Below are 18,341 nucleotides of genomic sequence, written 5' to 3'. Positions count from 1 at the left end.
AAGGAGACCCGCGGGGTCTATGTTCGAGGGGGCCTTCGGATACCATGTTCGGCAATAGTCATGCCTCCTCCACCCACGAGGGGGATGTAGAAGATGAGGAAGGGAAGGACTCTCTCCAGACGAGGAAGAGGGAGGCGCCAGAGGGGGCGAGGATGGGTTACCTCCTCGGGCCCCGAAGAGACCTTGCAAAAGCAAGGTCGCCCTGCTTGGCGCTGGCTCGAATTCCGATGACGAGCTCGGAGCCTTTGAGGCAGTTCCTCGCCGAAGCCCTAGGGTCAAGCCCCGGCCCAAAGGTATGGAATCCAATACTATATTTAGGGGAATAATACAAGGTTTTTATAAATAATGAGAATCGAGTTGTTCCTGTCGCAGCCCTGTCTAGGACCTTCCAATGGACCAGGTATCAGAGGGGGGTTCGCTGCCAGCCAAGCTGTCAGAGAGCGGGAATGCATCCTGCAATAACCCTCCCCAGGCCTCGGATGAGGTAGCCGAGGTGATGTCTGATCAGGCACGACCAACTAGAGACGGGGTAGTGATGGCTGAGGTGGGTACATTGAACGCTGCGGACCGGGAGGTGACGACCAAAGTTGATACACCACCCTCTGAAGACCGGGAGGTCCTGGATGAAGATGATACATCGGCCACCAGAGAACAGGGGATCCTGGTCATGGTCGACGCCTCGGTTACCGGGACCTAGGAGGTTGGTTCCCTCCCAGCAAGTAGAGAGGGGAACCGAATTCCCTCCGAGCTTTGCCCGGAGAAAGCTTTAGGGAGCTCCGTATTCTGGAGTCTTCAGTGCCGCCTCCAGCGCCGCGCGTAACAAAGTGGGCTACGGCTGGGTGGGGAGCCATGATAGAGGATGCCTTGGCGTGTTCATTCATTGTCGATGAACATCGCACCCTTATGGGTGTGGTTCTGCAGAGTATTCAGTCTGTTAACAGCGGACTGAGCGAAGCTTTCAATGGCTTGTTGGCGGGCTTTATGGTAAGCCATGTAATGTTTTAAGTTTATTTGCAAGGTTTTATATGCCTTTATGGGTATAACAGCCCCGAGCCATGGGTAATATTGACAACCTTATCCGTGGCTCAAAATAAATCCTCGACATAAAGAAAAATAATCCAGAGATTTTCAATTATAACGGCTCACTCGAGTAATTTCGACCAAGTGTCTCGCCTTCCAATAACTCGGAGTCCTTTTAATTCATAATTTTTCCATGCAGGCCTCATCTTCCGCTGCTGATGCCAACACTCTTGAGATTGTCGAGCTAAATTGGAAACTCAAGGTTTCAGACGAAGAGCTCAGTCGTGTAAATGACTGGCTCGACGAAAAGCAGGGTAAGTTTTAATAAGTGCTATAAAAGTTCTTATTGTTCTTAGAAGAAAAGGACCATCGTGGCTTTAACATCTGACCACATGATATCGATTTGGTCAGCAGACCAGGACCAGGAGTTCAAAAAGCTCAAGGTCGAGTTAGAGAAGGCCAAGCACGAGGCCACTGAACACCGAGTGGCGGTCAAATATGTAGCTGCCGAGCTGAGTTCCCTCAAGGTTGATAGCAGCAAGCATGAGGCCACGATGGCGGAGATTCAAGAGGAGCTGAAAGAAACCATCTCGAAGTGTGAAGCCTTGGAGCAGAAATCCCAGGAGAAAATGACCAAGCTCTCCAAGCTGTCCACCGAGCTTAAGTCGGGGCGAGTGGACCACATGTTCTTTGAAGAAGAGGTGCGCCAGGCCAAGCTGATGGCAAATGGTAAGCCATAATTATTGCAATGTGCATTTGGTGGAAACATGTATGCCTTCCTTATGCGGATATGGCATTCCTTCGGCACCTTCATGGACCTCCCGCAGAGTGTGGCAGAAGCGACCAAGCACTACACGGCGCATGACGGGGATGTTGAGCGCACGCTTTTCTCGGTAAGTTTCAGACTCCTGAGCCTAACCTCAATCTAAGCTATGAAATGAAACAACTCATGGAGCTGCATAGGATGGCGGAGCCGGCCATGAAGGATCTGTGTGTCCAGTTGTGGCCTACCGAGCCTCTGTCGAGTAGCTACTTCAGCTTGGTCCAGAAGTTGATCGATGTCGTGCCCCGGATCGAGGTCCTGAAGTGCTCCGTCTGTATATAAGGAGATCGGATGGTATTTGCAAGGACGATGGTGCACTTTCCGGGGGTGAATCCCCTTACGATGGCAACTACCCCTCTGCCTGCCGGGAAGGAGCACAGATGTCCTGATCTCTATTTTCCCTCCGAAACAGAGGGTGCTCGGGTTATAGAAGCTCAGTGCTCAAAAGATGTACTCTTTTAGTGAATGTATTGTCGCGGGCCTCCGAACAATTTATTTTTATGATGCTAGTCTTGAATGAGATGCACTTTTGTATTATTTTGACTCCTCACTTTTGGCCGTTTAATTTGAAAGTTACCACTCGTCGGCTTCAGCCCCCAGGTAGACACTACTTGGGGTGTTTCAAAGTCCGTACTATTACCCTTAGCCGATGTGTCGGTGCCCGAAGGTGGTAGTGTGCGAAGGAAACAAGGCAATCAGACTATGCGGCTTTATCTCTTTCACTTAGCCTTAGGAGTTTTAATTCGGGGGCTCATCGGAAGCCCCCAGCTTTTTTGTGGTAACCGGATAAACCGAATATCGAAATATCTACTACACAGTCCATAAAGGTGTGAACCTCCCATATAACATGGAATAACCTCCAACGGTTTTTTGTATTTGAGCTCGGGTTACACACGAGTTCTCGCCCATTATGCTGGCCAATTTTCAGCTTTCTACACTCGTGTATTCTTAGCCAGACTAGCTCGTAATATAATTGCAGTGGTTCTTCCTTTACCCCTTACCCGAACTAGCGGAACGTAAGGAGGTAAGCACAGGAGCGGGGCAACCCAACTATAGACCCCAAGACATAATTCAGAACCGATGCATATAAAGCGAAATCCGAGGAACTGGGCACTTCAAAATTAGTGGTGGGGTAGTGCTCGGGGCGGTATTATCATCCAAGAACCCGGTCTATTAGACGATCGCACTTAGCATGTGTAAAATAAGTTTGACATGTCAGTGTGGATGAGTATGAAAGGCATGTTGGTGAACGTCGCATGGGAAACAAAAAATTTCCTACGCGCACGAAGACCTATCATGGTGATGTCCATCTACGAGAGGGGATGAGTGATCTACGTACCCTTGTAGACCGTACAGCAGAAGCGTTAGTGAACGCGGTTGATGTAGTGGAACGTCCTCACGTCCCTCGATCCGCCCCGCGAACAATCCCGCGATCAGTCCCACGATCTAGTACCGAACGGACGGCACCTCCGCGTTCAGCACACGTACAGCTCGACGATGATCTCGGCCTTCTTGATCCAGCAAGAGAGACGGAGAGGTAGAAGAGTTCTCCGGCAGCGTGACGGCGCTCCGGAGGTTGGTGATGACCTTGTCTCAGCAGGGCTCCGCCCGAGCTCCGCAGAAACGCGATCTAGAGGAAAAACCGTGGAGGTATGTGGTCGGGCTGCCGTGGAAAAGTCGTCTCAAATCAGCCCTAAAACCTCCGTATATATAGGTGGGAGGGAGGGGACCTTGCCTTGGGGCTCAAGGAGCCCCAAGGGGGTCGGCCGAGTCCAAGGGGGAAGGCTCCCCCCCCCAAACCGAGTTGGGCTTGGTTTGGTGGGTGGGAGTCCTTCCTTCCCTTCCCACCTCCCTTTTTTTTTCTTTCTCTTTGATTTTTCTTTCTATGGCGCATAGGGCCCTTTTGGGCTGTCCCACCAGCCCACTAAGGGCTGATGCGCCACCCTCATGACCTATGGGCTTCCCCGGGGTGGGTTGCCCCCCCCGGTGAACTCCCGGAACCCATTCGTCATTCCCGGTACATTCCCGGTAACTCCAAAAACCTTCCGGTAATCAAATGAGGTCATCCTATATATCAATCTTCGTTTCCGGACCATTCCGGAAACCCTCGTGATGTCCGTGATCTCATCCGGGACTCCGAACAACATTCGGTAACCAACCATATAACTCAAATACGCATAAAACAACGTCGAACCTTAAGTGTGCAGACCCTGCGGGTTCGAGAACTATGTAGACATGACCCGAGAGACTCCTCGGTCAATATCCAATAGCGGGACCTGGATGCCCATATTGGATCCTACATATTCTACGAAGATCTTATCATTTGAACCTTAGTTCCAAGGATTCATCTAATCCCGTATGTCATTCCCTTTGTCCTTCGGTATTTTACTTGCCCGAGATTCGATCGTCAGTATCCGCATACCTATTTCAATCTCGTTTACCGGCAAGTCTCTTTACTCGTTCCGTAATACAAGATCCCGCAACTTACACTAAGTCACATTGCTTGCAAGGCTAGTGTGTGATGTTGTATTACCGAGTGGGCCCCGATATACCTCTCCGTCACACGGAGTGACAAATCCCAGTCTTGATCCATACTAACTCAACTAACACCTTCGGAGATACCTGTAGAGCATCTTTATAGTCACCCAGTTACGTTGTGACGTTTGATACACACAAAGTATTCCTCCGGTGTCACTTAGTTATATGATCTCATGGTCATAGGAACAAATACTTGACACACAGAAAACAGTAGCAACAAAATGACACGATCAACATGCTACGTCTATTAGTTTGGGTCTAGTCCATCACGTGATTCTCCAAATGACATGATCCAGTTATCAAGCAACAACACGTTGTTTATAATCAGAAGACACTGACTATCTTTGATCAACTGGCTAGCCAACTAGAGGCTTGCTAGGGACAGTGTTTTGTCTATGTATCCACACATGTAAATGAGTCTTCATTTAATACAATTATAGCATGGATAATAAACGATTATCTTGATACAGGAATTAGAATAATAACTATATTTATTATTGCCTCTAGGGCATAATTCCAACAGTCTCCCACTTGCACTAGAGTCAATAATCTAGCCCTCACATCATCATGCGAATTACATTGTAATAAATCTAACACCCATACAGTTTTGGTGTTGATCATGCTTTGGCTGTGGAAGATGTTTAGTCAGCGGGTCTGCTACATTCAGATCCGTGTGCACTTTGCATATATTCATGTCCTCTCCTTCGACGTAGTCGCGGATGAGGTTGAAGCGTCGTTTGATGTGTCTGGACTTCTTGTGAAACCGTGGTTCCTTTGCTAAGGCAATGGCACCCGTGTTGTCACAGAACAAGGTTATTGGATTCAGTGCGCTTGGCACCACTCCAAGATCCGTCATGAACTGCTTCATCCAGACACCCTCCTTAGCTGCCTCCGAGGCAGCCATGTACTCCACTTCACATGTAGAATCTGCTACGACGCTTTGCTTGGAACTGCACCAGCTTACCGCACCCCCATTCAGAATAAATACGTATCCGGTTTGTGACTTAGAGTCATCCGGATCTGTGTCAAAGCTTGCATCGACGTAACCTTTTACGGCGAGCTCTTCGTCACCTCCATATACGAGAAACATCTCCTTAGTCCTATTCAGGTACTTCAGGATATTCTTGACCACTGTCCAGTGATCTACTCCTGGATTACTCTGGAACCTACCTGCCATACTTATGGCCACGCTAACATCCGGTCTAGTGCACATCATTGCATACATGATAGAACCTATGGCTGAAGCATAGGGGACGGAGCACATATGCTCTCTATCTTCATCAGTTGCTGGGCACTGAGTCTTACTCAATCTCGTACCTTGTAAAACTGGCAAGAACCCTTTCTTGGACTGTTCCATTTTGAACCTCTTCAAAACTTTATCAAGGTATCTGCTTTGTGAAAGTCCTATCAGGCGTTTTGATCTATCCCTATAGATGTTAATGCCTAGAATGTAAGCAGCTTCTCCTAGGTCCTTCATAGAGAAACTTTTATTCAAGTAATCCTTTATGCTCTCTAAAAACTCCACGTTGTTTCCAATCAGCAATATGTCATCGATATATAATATTAGAGACGCCACAGAGCTCCCACTCACTTTCTTGTAAATACAAGATTCTCCAACCACTTGTATAAACCCAAATGCTTTGATCACCTCATCAAAGCGTTTGTTCCAACTCCGAGATGCTTGCACCAGACCATAAATGGATTGCTGGAGCTTGCACACCTTGTTAGCATTCTTAGGATCGACAAAACCTTCGGGTTGCATCATATACAATTCTTCCTTAAGGAAACCGTTAAGGAACGCCGTTTTGACATTCATCTGCCAGATTTCATAATCGAAAAATGCAGCTATTGCTAACATGATTCTGACGGACTTAAGCATCGCTACGGGTGAGAAGGTCTCATCGTAGACAACTCCTTGAACTTGTGAAAAACCCTTTGCCACAAGTCGAGCTTTATAAATGGTCACATTGCCGTCAGCGTCCGTCTTCCTCTTAAAAATCCATTTGTTCTGAATAGCCTTGCGGCCCTCAGGTAGTACCTCCAAAGTCCACACTTTGTTCTCATCCATGGATCCTATCTCGGACTTCATGGCTTCTAGCCATTTGTTGGAATCTGGGCCCACCATTGCTTCTTCATAATTTGCAGGTTCATTGTTGTCCAACAACATGATCGATAAGACGGGATTACCGTACCACTCTGGAGCAGCACGTGGTCTCGTCGACCTGCGTGGTTCGACAGAAACTTGAACCGGAGTTTCATGATCATCATCATTAACTTCCTCCTCAACCGGCGTCGGAACGACAGAGGTTTCCCCTTGCCCTGCGCCAGCATCTAGAGGGATGAGAGGTTCGACAACCTCGACAAGTTCTATCTTCCTCCCACTCAATTCTCTCGAGAGAAACTCCTTCTCGAGAAAAGCTCCATTTTTAGCAACAAACACTTTTCCCTCGGATTTGAGATAGAAGGTGTACCCAACTGTCTCTTTTGGGTAACCTATGAAAACACACTTTTCCGCTTTGGGTTCCAGCTTTCCAGGGTGAAGCTTTTTGACATAAGCATCACATCCCCAAACTTTAAGAAACGACAACTTTGGCCTTTTGCCATACCACAGTTCGTATGGTGTCGTCTCAACGGATTTTGATGGTGCCCTATTTAAAGTGAATGAAGCTGTTTCTAATGCATAACCCCAAAACGATAACGGCAAATCAGTAACAGACATCATAGATCGTACCATCTCTAATAAAGTACGATTACGACGTTCGGACACACCATTACGCTGTGGTGTTCCAGGCGGTGTTAACTGTGAAACAATTCCACATTGTCTTAAGTGAGCACCAAACTCGAAACTCTGATATTCACCCCCACGATCAGACCGTAGGAACTTGATCTTCTTGTTACGATGATTTTCCACTTCATTCTGAAATTGCTTGAACTTTTCAAATGTTTCAGACTTGTGCTTCATCAAGTAGACATAACCATATCTACTCAAATCGTCAGTGAAGGTGAGAAAATAATGATATCCGCCGCGCGCCTCTACGCTCATCGGACCACACACATCAGTATGTATGATTTCCAACAAGTCACTTGCACGCTCCATAGTTCCGGAGAACGGAGTCTTAGTCATCTTGCCCATGAGGCATGGTTCGCACGTGTCAAGTGAATCAAAGTCAAGTGACTCCAAAAGTCCATCAGCATGAAGTTTCTTCATGCGCTTTACACCAATATGACCTAAGCGGCAGTGCCACAAAAATATGGCGCTATCATTGTTAACTCTAACTCTTTTGGTCTCAATGTTATGTATATGTGTATCGCTATCAAGATTCAAGATGAACAATCCTCTCACATTAGGTGCATGACCATAAAAGATGTTACTCATAGAAATAGAACAACCATTATTCTCTGACTTAAAAGAGTAACCCTCTCGCAATAAACAAGATCCAGATATAATGTTCATGCTCAACGCAGGCACTAAATAACAATGATTTAAGTTCATCACTAATCCTGATGGTAACTGAAGTGAAACTGTGCCGACGGCGATTGCATCAACCTTGGAACCATTTCCTACGCGCATCGTCACTTCATCTTTCGCCAACCTTTGTTTATTCCGCAGTTCCTGTTTCGAGTTGCAAATATGAGCAACAGAACTGGTATCGAATACCCAGGCACTACTACGAGAGCCGGTTAAGTACACATCAATAACATGTATATCAAATATACCTGATTTTTCTTTGGCCGCCTTCTTATCTGCCAGATACTTGGGGCAATTGCAATAGTAACACTCCGTTTCAGGCTTAGGTCCAGCTTTGGGTTTCTTCGTCGGATTGGCAACAGGCTTGCCGCTCTTCTTCGAATTACCCTTCTTGCCTTTGCCGTTTCTCTTGAAACTAGTGGTCTTATTCACCATCAACACTTGATGTTCCTTACGGAGTTCGGACTCTGCGACTTTCAGCATCGCAAACAACTCGCGGGGTGACTTGTTCATCCCTTGCATGTTGTAGTTCAACACAAAGCCTTTATAGCTTGGCGGCAGTGATTGAAGGATTCTGTCAGTGATAGTCTCTTGCGGGAGTTCAATCCCCAGCTCAACCAGACGGTTTGAGTACCCAAACATTTTGAGCACATGTTCACTGACAGACGAGTTCTCCTCCATCTTGCAAGCATAGAATTTATCGGAGGTCTCATACCTCTCGATCCGGGCGTTCTTCTGAAAGATAAACTTCAACTCCTGGAACATCTCAAATGCTCCATGACGCTCAAAGCGACGTTGAAGTCCCGGTTCTAAGCCATACAAGACTGCACATTGAACTACTGAGTAGTCCTCCTTACGTGCTAACCAAGCGTTCTTAACATCCTGATCAGCCGTAGCGGGTGGTTCATCTCCTAGCGCAGCATTAAGGACATAATCCTTCTTCCCAGCTTGTAAGATTAGCTTAAGATTACGAGCCCAGTCTAGAAAGTTGCTTCCATCATCTTTCAACTTAGCTTTCTCTAGGAACGTATTAAAATTCACGGTGACTGTCGCGTGAGCCATGATCTACAACACAAATATATTCAAAGTGGACTTAGACTATGTTCAAGATAATTAGAGTTTAACTTAATCAAATTATTTGCTAAACTCCCACTCAAAAAGTACATCTCTCTAGTTATTTGAGTGGTTCATGATCCACTTACACTAGCTCAAGTCTGATCATCACGTGAGTTGAGTATAGTTTCAGTGGTAAGCTTCCCTATTCTAATCATATCATCTATATGATTCATGATCGACCTTTCGGTCTCATGTGTTCCGAGGCCATGTCTCCACATGCTAGGCTCGTCAAGCTTAACCCGAGTGTTCCACGTGCGCAACTGTTTTGCACCCGTTGTATGTGAACGTTGAGTCTATCACACCCGATCATCACGTGGTGTCTCGAAACGACGAACTGTAGCAACGGTGCACAGTCGGGGAGAACACAATTTCGTCTTGAAATTTTAGTGAGAGATCACCTCATAATGCTACCGTCGTTCTAAGCAAAATAAGGTGCATAAAAGGATTAACATCACATGCAATTCATAAGTGACATGATATGGCCATCATCACGTGCTTCTTGATCTCCATCACCAAAGCACCGACACGATCTTCTTGTCACCGGCGCCACGCCATGATCTCCATCAACGTGTTGCCATCGGGGTTGTCGTGCTACTCATGCTATTACTACTAAAGCTACATCCTAGCAAAATAGTAAACGCATCTGCAAGCACAAACGTTAGTATAAAGACAACCCTATGGCTCCTGCCGGTTGCCGTACCATCGATGTGCAAGTCGATATTTTCTATTACAACATGATCATCTCATACATCCAATATATCACATCACATCATTGGCCATATCACATCACAATCATACCCTGCAAAAACAAGTTAGACGTCCTCTAATTTTGTTGTTGCATGTTTTACGTGGTGACCACGGTATCTAGTAGGATCGCATCTTACTTACGCAAACACCACAACGGAGATATATGAGTTGCTATTTAACCTCATCCAAGGACCTCCTCGGTCAAATCCGATTCAACTAAAGTTGGAGAAACTGACACTTGCCAGTTATCTTTGAGCAACGGGGTTACTCGTAGCGATGAAACCAGTCTCTCGTAAGCGTACGAGTAATGTCGGTCCAAGCCGCTTCAATCCAACAATACCACGGAATCAAGAAAGGACTAAGGAGGGCAGCAAAACGCACATCACCGCCCACAAAAACTTTTGTGTTCTACTCGAGAAGACATCTACGCATGAACCTAGCTCATGATGCCACTGTTGGTGAACGTCGCATGGGAAACAAAATTTTTCCTACGCGCACGAAGACCTATCATGGTGATGTCCATCTACGAGAGGGGATGAGTGATCTACGTACCCTTGTAGACCGTATAGCAGAAGCGTTAGTGAACGCGGTTGATGTAGTGGAACGTCCTCACGTCCCTCGATGCACCCCGCGAACAATCCCGCGATCAGTCCCACGATCTAGTACCGAACGGACGGCACCTCCGCGTTCAACACACGTACAGCTCGACGATGATCTCAGCCTTCTTGATCTAGCAAGAGAGACAGAGAGGTAGAAGAGTTCTCCGGCAGCGTGACGGCGCTCCAGAGGTTGGTGATGACCTTGTCGCAGCAGGGCTCCGCCCGAGCTCCGCAGAAACGCGATCTAGAGGAAAAACCGTGGAGGTATGTGGTCGGGCTGCCGTGGAAAAGTCGTCTCAAATCAGCCCTAAAACCTCCGTATATATAGGTGGGAGGGAGGGGACCTTGCCTTGGGGCTCAAGGAGCCCCAAGGGGGTCGGCCGAGTCCAAGGGGGAAGGCTCCCCCCCAAACCGAGTTGGACTTGGTTTGGTGGGTGGGAGTCCTTCCTTCCCTTCCCACCTCCCTTTTTTTTTCTTTCTCTTTGATTTTTCTTTCTATGGCGCATAGGGCCCTTTTGGGCTGTCCCACCAGCCCACTAAGGGCTGATGCGCCACCCTCATGGCCTATGGGCTTCCCCGGGGTGGGTTGCCCCCCCGGGAACTCCCGGAACCCATTCGTCATTCCCGGTACATTCCCGGTAACTCCGAAAACCTTCCGGTAATCAAATGAGGTCATCCTATATATCAATCTTCGTTTTAGGACCATTCCGGAAACCCTCGTGATGTCCGTGATCTCATCCGGGACTCCGAACAACATTCGGTAACCAACCATATAACTCAAATACGCATAAAACAACGTCGAACCTTAAGTGTGCAGACCCTGCGGGTTCGAGAACTATGTAGACATGACCCGAGAGACTCCTCGGTCAATATCCAATAGCGGGACCTGGATGCCCATATTGGATCCTACATATTCTACGAAGATCTTATCGTTTGAACCTCAGTGCCAAGGATTCATATAATCCCGTATGTCATTCCCTTTGTCCTTCGGTATGTTACTTGCCCGAGATTCGATTGTCAGTATCCGCATACCTATTTCAATCTCGCTTACCGGCAAGTCTCTTTACTCGTTCCATAATACAAGATCCCACAACTTACACTAAGTCACATTAATTGCAAGGCTTGTGTGTGATGTTGTATTACCGAGTGGGCCCCGAGATACCTCTCCGTCACACGGAGTGACAAATCCCAGTCTTGATCCATACTAACTCAACTAACACCTTTGGAGATACCTGTAGAGCATCTTTATAGTCACCCAGTTACGTTGCGACGTTTGATACACACAAAGTATTCCTCCGGTGTTAGTGAGTTATATGATCTCATGGTCATAGGAACAAATACTTGACACGCAGAAAACAGTAGCAACAAATGACACGATCAACATGCTACGTCTATTAGTTTGGGTCTAGTCCATCACGTGATTCTCCAAATGACGTGATCCAGTTATCAAGCAACAACACCTTGTTTATAATCAAAAGACACTGACTATCTTTGATCAACTGGCTAGCCAACTAGAGGCTTGCTAGGGACAGTGTTTCGTCTATGTATCCACACATGTAAATGAGTCTTCATTCAATACAATTATAGCATGGATAATAAACGGTTATCTTGATACAGGAATTATAATAATAACTATATTTATTATTGCCTCTAGGGCATAATTCCAAGATGGCATGCATACAAAGATACTGTAAAAAAGTCTATAAATAATGTGTGCGAGGAATTTTTATAACTTGTGGCACCAAGGCAGCTCTTACACGTAACTATTGTTTCTTGAGATACATATTTTTAGAGAAACTATTTCTGTGTGGCCTTCCATGGGTGGCTTGATGTCCGCCCTGTTTTCAGCTGCACTATTTCTATTACTATTTTTAGAGGTGGGGGTACTATGCTTTATAGGAAGTTTCTTTAAGCAGGCGGACCTTGAATAGAGGGTCGTGAGAAGCTGATGATGACGCTGAGCAGCTAGACGCTTGGGGAAGAAAATTCTTCATGATACCCGACTTATGTCCGTAGAGGTGTTTGGGCCATGGTTCGGTCGAGGCGAACACATGAGCCCTGGTGGTTGGCCCCCACGCCTGCCCATGGAATTTTAAGAATGAAATTGTGTCTATGTGGTACATACCTTGAAGGTATTTGGGCCGTGCCCTGGGAGACGTATACCTATTTACTCTGAGCGAAGAAGTCTCTGGAAGGTCTGACTGAGCTCGAGCACGCTTGCATGCTTGTCGCGCCTTGGTTACCGACCTGTGGCTTGATGCTTTGTTGTCATGTTGTGATTCAGCTGCCAGGGCGGTTGTGTGTTCCTCGGTCTGGAGAGAGCGCTCTGTATTGCCATTGTTGGTGATAACTCCCCTGGGTTTGGGCATTTTGAGCGTCATATAGGCATAGTGGGGAACAACATTGAAGCAGGGGAAAGTTGTGCGGCCGAGCAGTGCGTGGTATCCGTTGCGAAGGGGGACGATGTCGAAGATCAAGTCTTCTCTACGGAAGTTGTCGGGTGAGAAGAACACAACCTCCATTGTTATCGTACCAGTGGAGCGGGCTTCGATGCCTGGAATCATTCCCTTAAAGGTAGTGTGACTTGGTTTGATTTGTGATGGGTCTATAACATATTTTTCATTATATCTGAATAAATAAGATTAAGGCTACTTCCTCCGTCCATAAGGAGTCTAGTGAGGAGGTACCCATCTACAATGGGATCTAGGACGACGGATGCCAATCCTCCATGACGGATACTAGTCTGATGATCCCTATGGTCCAAGGTGATCGGGCAGGCCGACCACGGATTATATTTGGGGGCTACAATCTCTAAGGCGTATAACTCTTGAACGACTGGCTTCCTCCAGTTTTTTGGTATACGAGTGACATAAATCATGTTCACGGTTTTGACCTGAGGAGGGAGCTGTTTTTGGCCCTCAGTGTTCGGGCCGCGGGGCTCCTCGTTGTCTTCACTTTGTGGACCCCTGTTCTGTCCGTCGGCGGCCAGCTTCCCGGCCTGCTTGAACACCCAACAATTACGGTTGCTGTGGGTGGTGGTCTTGTCTTGGGTGCCATGGATCTCACAGGGCCATTCCATAATTTTATCCCATGGAGTCAGAATGTCTCTGTTGCCTTTAAAGGGTTTGTTCCGCTGTCCAGGTTTTGAGCTACAGAATCTAGGATTTACTACTGTGTCGTTGGCATCACCGTTATGGTGGTGGCGTTTGTTCTTGTTTTTTCGTGGCTTGCCGTTTCCTTTTTGAAGTTTAGAGGTTCTGGGGTCGTCCGCGTTGTGGCTGCACCGAGCTAGCCAATTATCTTCGCCTCCGCAAAAGCGGGTGATGAGGGAAGTAAGAGCGGACATTGTTCTCGGCCTGTCCTGACCAAGCTGTCGGGCCAACCATTCATCCCGGACGTTGTGCCTAAAATAGGTTATTGCCTCGGCGTCCGGACAATCCATGATTTGGTTCGTCTTGGTGACGAACCGGTTCTAGAATTCTCTGGCAGATGGCCCCGTCTTTTGAACAATGTTGCTTAGGTCGCATGAATCCGGCGGCCGAACATAGGTTAGCCAATGTTCAACATGAAAGCCACCTCGAGCTCTTCCTATCTCCCAATGGAGTCTCCGGGTAGGCTATTTAGCCAATGTTGTGCCGGTCTTTTGAGCTTTAAGGGTAAGTATTTTATGGCATGGGGATCGTCTCCCCTGGCCATATGGATGTGGAGAAGGAAATTTCTATCCACACGACTGGGTCTATCATCCCGTCTTACAGTTCTATGTTCATGGGTTTAAGCACTTCCGATAATTGGTGATGCATGGCCTCATCTATGAAGCACAATGGGTGAGCGGCGCCTTTGATCTGGGCTATGTTGTGCCAGAAGATTGTCTCCGTGTTGAGCCCGGTATGATTCCCGACCTCTGTTCTTGTAAGCGACCTGAGGTGGTTCTTTGTCCGATCGAATGGAGGAGTACCTCCTGGATTCGTAGATGGATCCGTCGTGACCTGTTCGTCGGCAATGTCCGTCCCAAGGGTGTACATGTTTGTTGCCTTTTCTGCGAGGAGGCTCGGGTCTATACTCGGTCTCTTCGGCCGCTCTGTCGCGCCCTCGAGGTAGGCGGTCAGGCTGGTCATACTCTATGCGCCTGGGGGCCCCGTGCTATGGGGCCTCGTCGTCGAACCAAGGGAGCAGGCACCGACAGGTAGATTTTCTTTTGATATGGCCACTCGATGTCGTATCCTTCTTCGGCGGCCAGGATATTTGTCCACCTGCTGTTAATGGTGTCCTGTTCAGTCTCGAGTTGTTGTTGCTTCGCTTTTAGGCTCTGAGCGGTAGCGATAAGCTATTGTCGAAACTTCTCCTGGCCTTCAGGGTCCTCGAGGATTACATGTCTTTGCCTTGAAGCAATCTTCGTCGTCGACAAGGGGAAGGTAGTCGTCATCGTCCAAATTATTGAGATCATCGGGATTGGTGTTGTCCGGTTCCTCTGGTTGTTGCTCGGGATCTTCGGGGTTGCCATGGTCCTCTGGGGTTATGTTTTCCCTTATAGCTTGTATGGAGCCCCATCCCTTATTTGCCTTGGCACGCTTACACGGCTTTGGGTGTAACGTCGCCTGTGTCATGGGGCATGTCTACCATGTAAACGCCGTAGGTGGACTTTGCGGTCTATCACCCAGTATTTACGGGGGTGGGGTAATCGGCCTTGTCATCCATGTCCTCGAGCTCCTCGGAAGCGTAGTCCAACACGTCGGTTAAGTGTTCGATGGTGGCTAACAAGTGGGTGGTGGGTGGGCCGTAAAAGTCCTCATAATCCACCTCGGAACCAATCTGTGCATAGGTCGGTTCCGGCAATCTGAGATTTGAAACGATTGGATCTGGTCGAGCGTCTCGTTTAACATCGAGAGGTTGTCCTCATCATTATTTTCATGATTTTTGAGCTGACCTCCGTGGCTTCCCTAAGAGATGTAAGTTTGGCAATGGCCATTCGCTGTTGTCCGGGCATATTGGTCGGATCCAAGCTCAAAGCTGACTCTTCGACAAAGAGGGGACCGAAGCCATGGCTGGATAAGAGATCCGGAGTCAGAGCTTCGGCATTTTGAGTTTCATCGGACGAGGCCATAATTTCAGCGGGGAACAGATCGCCCAGGAGTCAGCGGAGAATTCAAAATCTCCAAACCTTATTTGTTGATCGGGGTCGAAGCCTCTGATATGGTCGGGAAGGTAGTTAAGTCCACGTGGATCATGTCGCTACCAAGCGTGAGGACCTGTCCGGGGGTGAAGATGCCCCGATGCTGATTTTATCGCTGGTGATCACGCGAGCCATTGGTCCTTCCAGTGATCCAATGATAGAACTGTCAATGAAAGCATCGATGTCAGTGTCCAAACCAGCAGGTCTCACGTAGGGCCCCCCGAATAGTAGACCTTGGATCGATGGGTTGCAGGAGAGAAGGGGAGATAGTATTTACCAAGGTTCGGGCCCTCTTGAGGAGGTAAAACATACGTCCTTCTTGATTATATTGATGTGAAACGATGATTACTGAGTCGAACTACCTCAAGATCGTATGATCTTAACCCTAGATTACATAACCTGCCTATATGCATAAGAACGTCTGGTTTATATAGACACCAGGGTTTCTAGGGTTACATGTTACCGACCTCAGCTGGGGACAGATGGGCCGATCTGGTCCTCTTGACTTGGAGTGCACACCTAGTCTTCGGAGCATTCCACCTTGATCATAAAGTTGTTAGACAATCCGGTATTCAATGATGCGGCCCATATGGTCGGCCCATAAGGGTTAACCCGACCGCCCAAGGAGTCCTTAATCAAGAACTCCCTCATGGACCAATGGATCAGTTCTGCCAACATGAGCATATTCTGTTTGATTTAGCCTCAGTTGCCCATCCATAGTCTAGTGGACAAGCCGAGCAAGCTAATCAGGAGATTTTACGAGGAACCAAACCTAGACTTATGGTTCCTTTAGAATGAACCCCTGGCTGCTGGGTCGAGGAACTCCCCGTAGTCCTTTGGAGCATACAGACTACTCCCAATAGATCCACATGCTATACTCCATTTTTTATGGTTTATGAAGAAGAAGCTGTTTTTCCAAGTGATACCTGTCATGATTCCCCAGGGTTGTCGCTTATGTCGAAGGACATAATGAACAAGCTTGTTAGGAATCTCTGATGTGTTGGAGGAAGAATGCGATCTTCCAACAGCACAATCAGCTATGTATCAGCAAGACCTACATTGCTATCATAGTCGTAGAGTTCGCAATCGGACTTTCCACGAAGGTGAGTTAGTGCTCCATTTGATTCAAGACGGAAGATCCATGCATAGGCTCTCACTACCATGGAAAGGACTCATTGTCATCAACAAGAACCTCAACAATGGGTCATATTATCTTGTCGACATACGTGAACGCAAAAAGCCACATACCTGTGAGGAGGAGGCCGACATGCCTTGGATTATTCCTCATCTTCGTCCTTACTACACTTAGAGCCATTGGCTCTAGCTCATTGTGCATACCTATGTATATATCCTTATGATCAATATCATAAAGTTGACATCCTCGAAACTCGGTGTCTTTGTCATTCATCTCAAAAATTGTATATGAGCCTTTATTCTTTGATCATAGGTAACATGGGGGCTTCCAACTCATCGAGTTTAGCTATTAGCATCCTTCTTAAACCAACATATGCCATTATAAAAACTTGGGTATACCTGCATGTTTGCTTGATGCTACTCCGAAAAGGTGACATGTTGTACTCTTGATAAGCCAATCCATGTTGGCCCTGAAATTGTCAAGGTTAAAACACCGGCTTAAGTCACGTCAGAGCTGGCTTACAAAAAGCGAGGATAAACCATAGGCTATCATGCTAGCTTTATTGAAGCGAGCCTTGAGCCTCGAAAGCCGATCTTATGTCGTGCCTCCAAGCCGGCTTAATATTGTGAAACTTCTTATATTTCTGTTGCCAACTATATATATATATATATATATATATATATTCATATTGTGTTTTACAAGAATAACTCTATAATCATCATTTGCCGGTTCAACCATAGAAATCCTGGTTATTGTTTTCAACTTTAAAATGATGGCATACCGGATCACACTAGGGATATACCTACAACAGAGAAGAAGAAGGGCTCTGCATCTAGAGATGATGTTGTAGAGGAGGAAGAAGATCTTTGTGTGGTGAGGAAGTTGAGAGCTGATTTGCTATTGCAGAATGATGCTCATACGGTTGTTGAGGACATGAAGAAGAGAAGGGATCAAGGCATGAGACAGTGGAGAACTCCGAATCCCAATGCTGTTAGGAGGAGAACAGTTGTTGATCCATATTTTCACACCAAGGAGCAACAATATTTCTATGAGATAGTGTTATTGGACAAGAGTCCTCAGTCAGAGACATGAGATATGTGGACTGGAATACATCAAGGAACATGAGGATTTCTTCCTTCATGTGAGAGAGAATTCCAGGGCAATTGTCATTAAAGATTTTGTTAGCAAAGAGATGACTGCCTAGAATGATGAGATGATCATGCAATTCTACTCCAAGGTACACTTTTATATAGATGGTAGGATTGTATGGATGACTAAAGGTCACAAGTATGAGTCAAATGTTGAGGAGTGGGCTACAATCATAGGTGCCCCAAAGGCCCAAGAGGGTGACTTGGATGTGTACTCTGAGCCAAAAATGAATCACAACACTATGGCTAACATGTACAGTCCAGTGCCCCACGAGTACTTGATGACTCACAAGCTTGGCTCCGTCTACTTTCTGCAAGCAGGGATACCCACTACAAACACCATTGTGAGGTACACCATGTTGCCCGAGTCAGGAGATGAGAAGATGAGCAGAGGGTACTCCATCAATATGCTGCACCACGTTGATTCTCACACAAGGATTAGAGTGACGGATCTGATAGTTGAGACAGTCAAGAAGACAACTAGTGATCAGAAGATATCATGTGGATATGCTCCATACATTCAGATGTTCATCAATGTCAAGATTGGAAGCATGCATATCAAATTGATCGTCCACA

This window comes from Hordeum vulgare, chromosome 4H (genome assembly GCF_904849725.1).
Source record: "Hordeum vulgare subsp. vulgare chromosome 4H, MorexV3_pseudomolecules_assembly, whole genome shotgun sequence".
Lineage (NCBI taxonomy): Eukaryota > Viridiplantae > Streptophyta > Magnoliopsida > Poales > Poaceae > Hordeum > Hordeum vulgare.
This window is presented reverse-complemented; position numbering follows the sequence as displayed.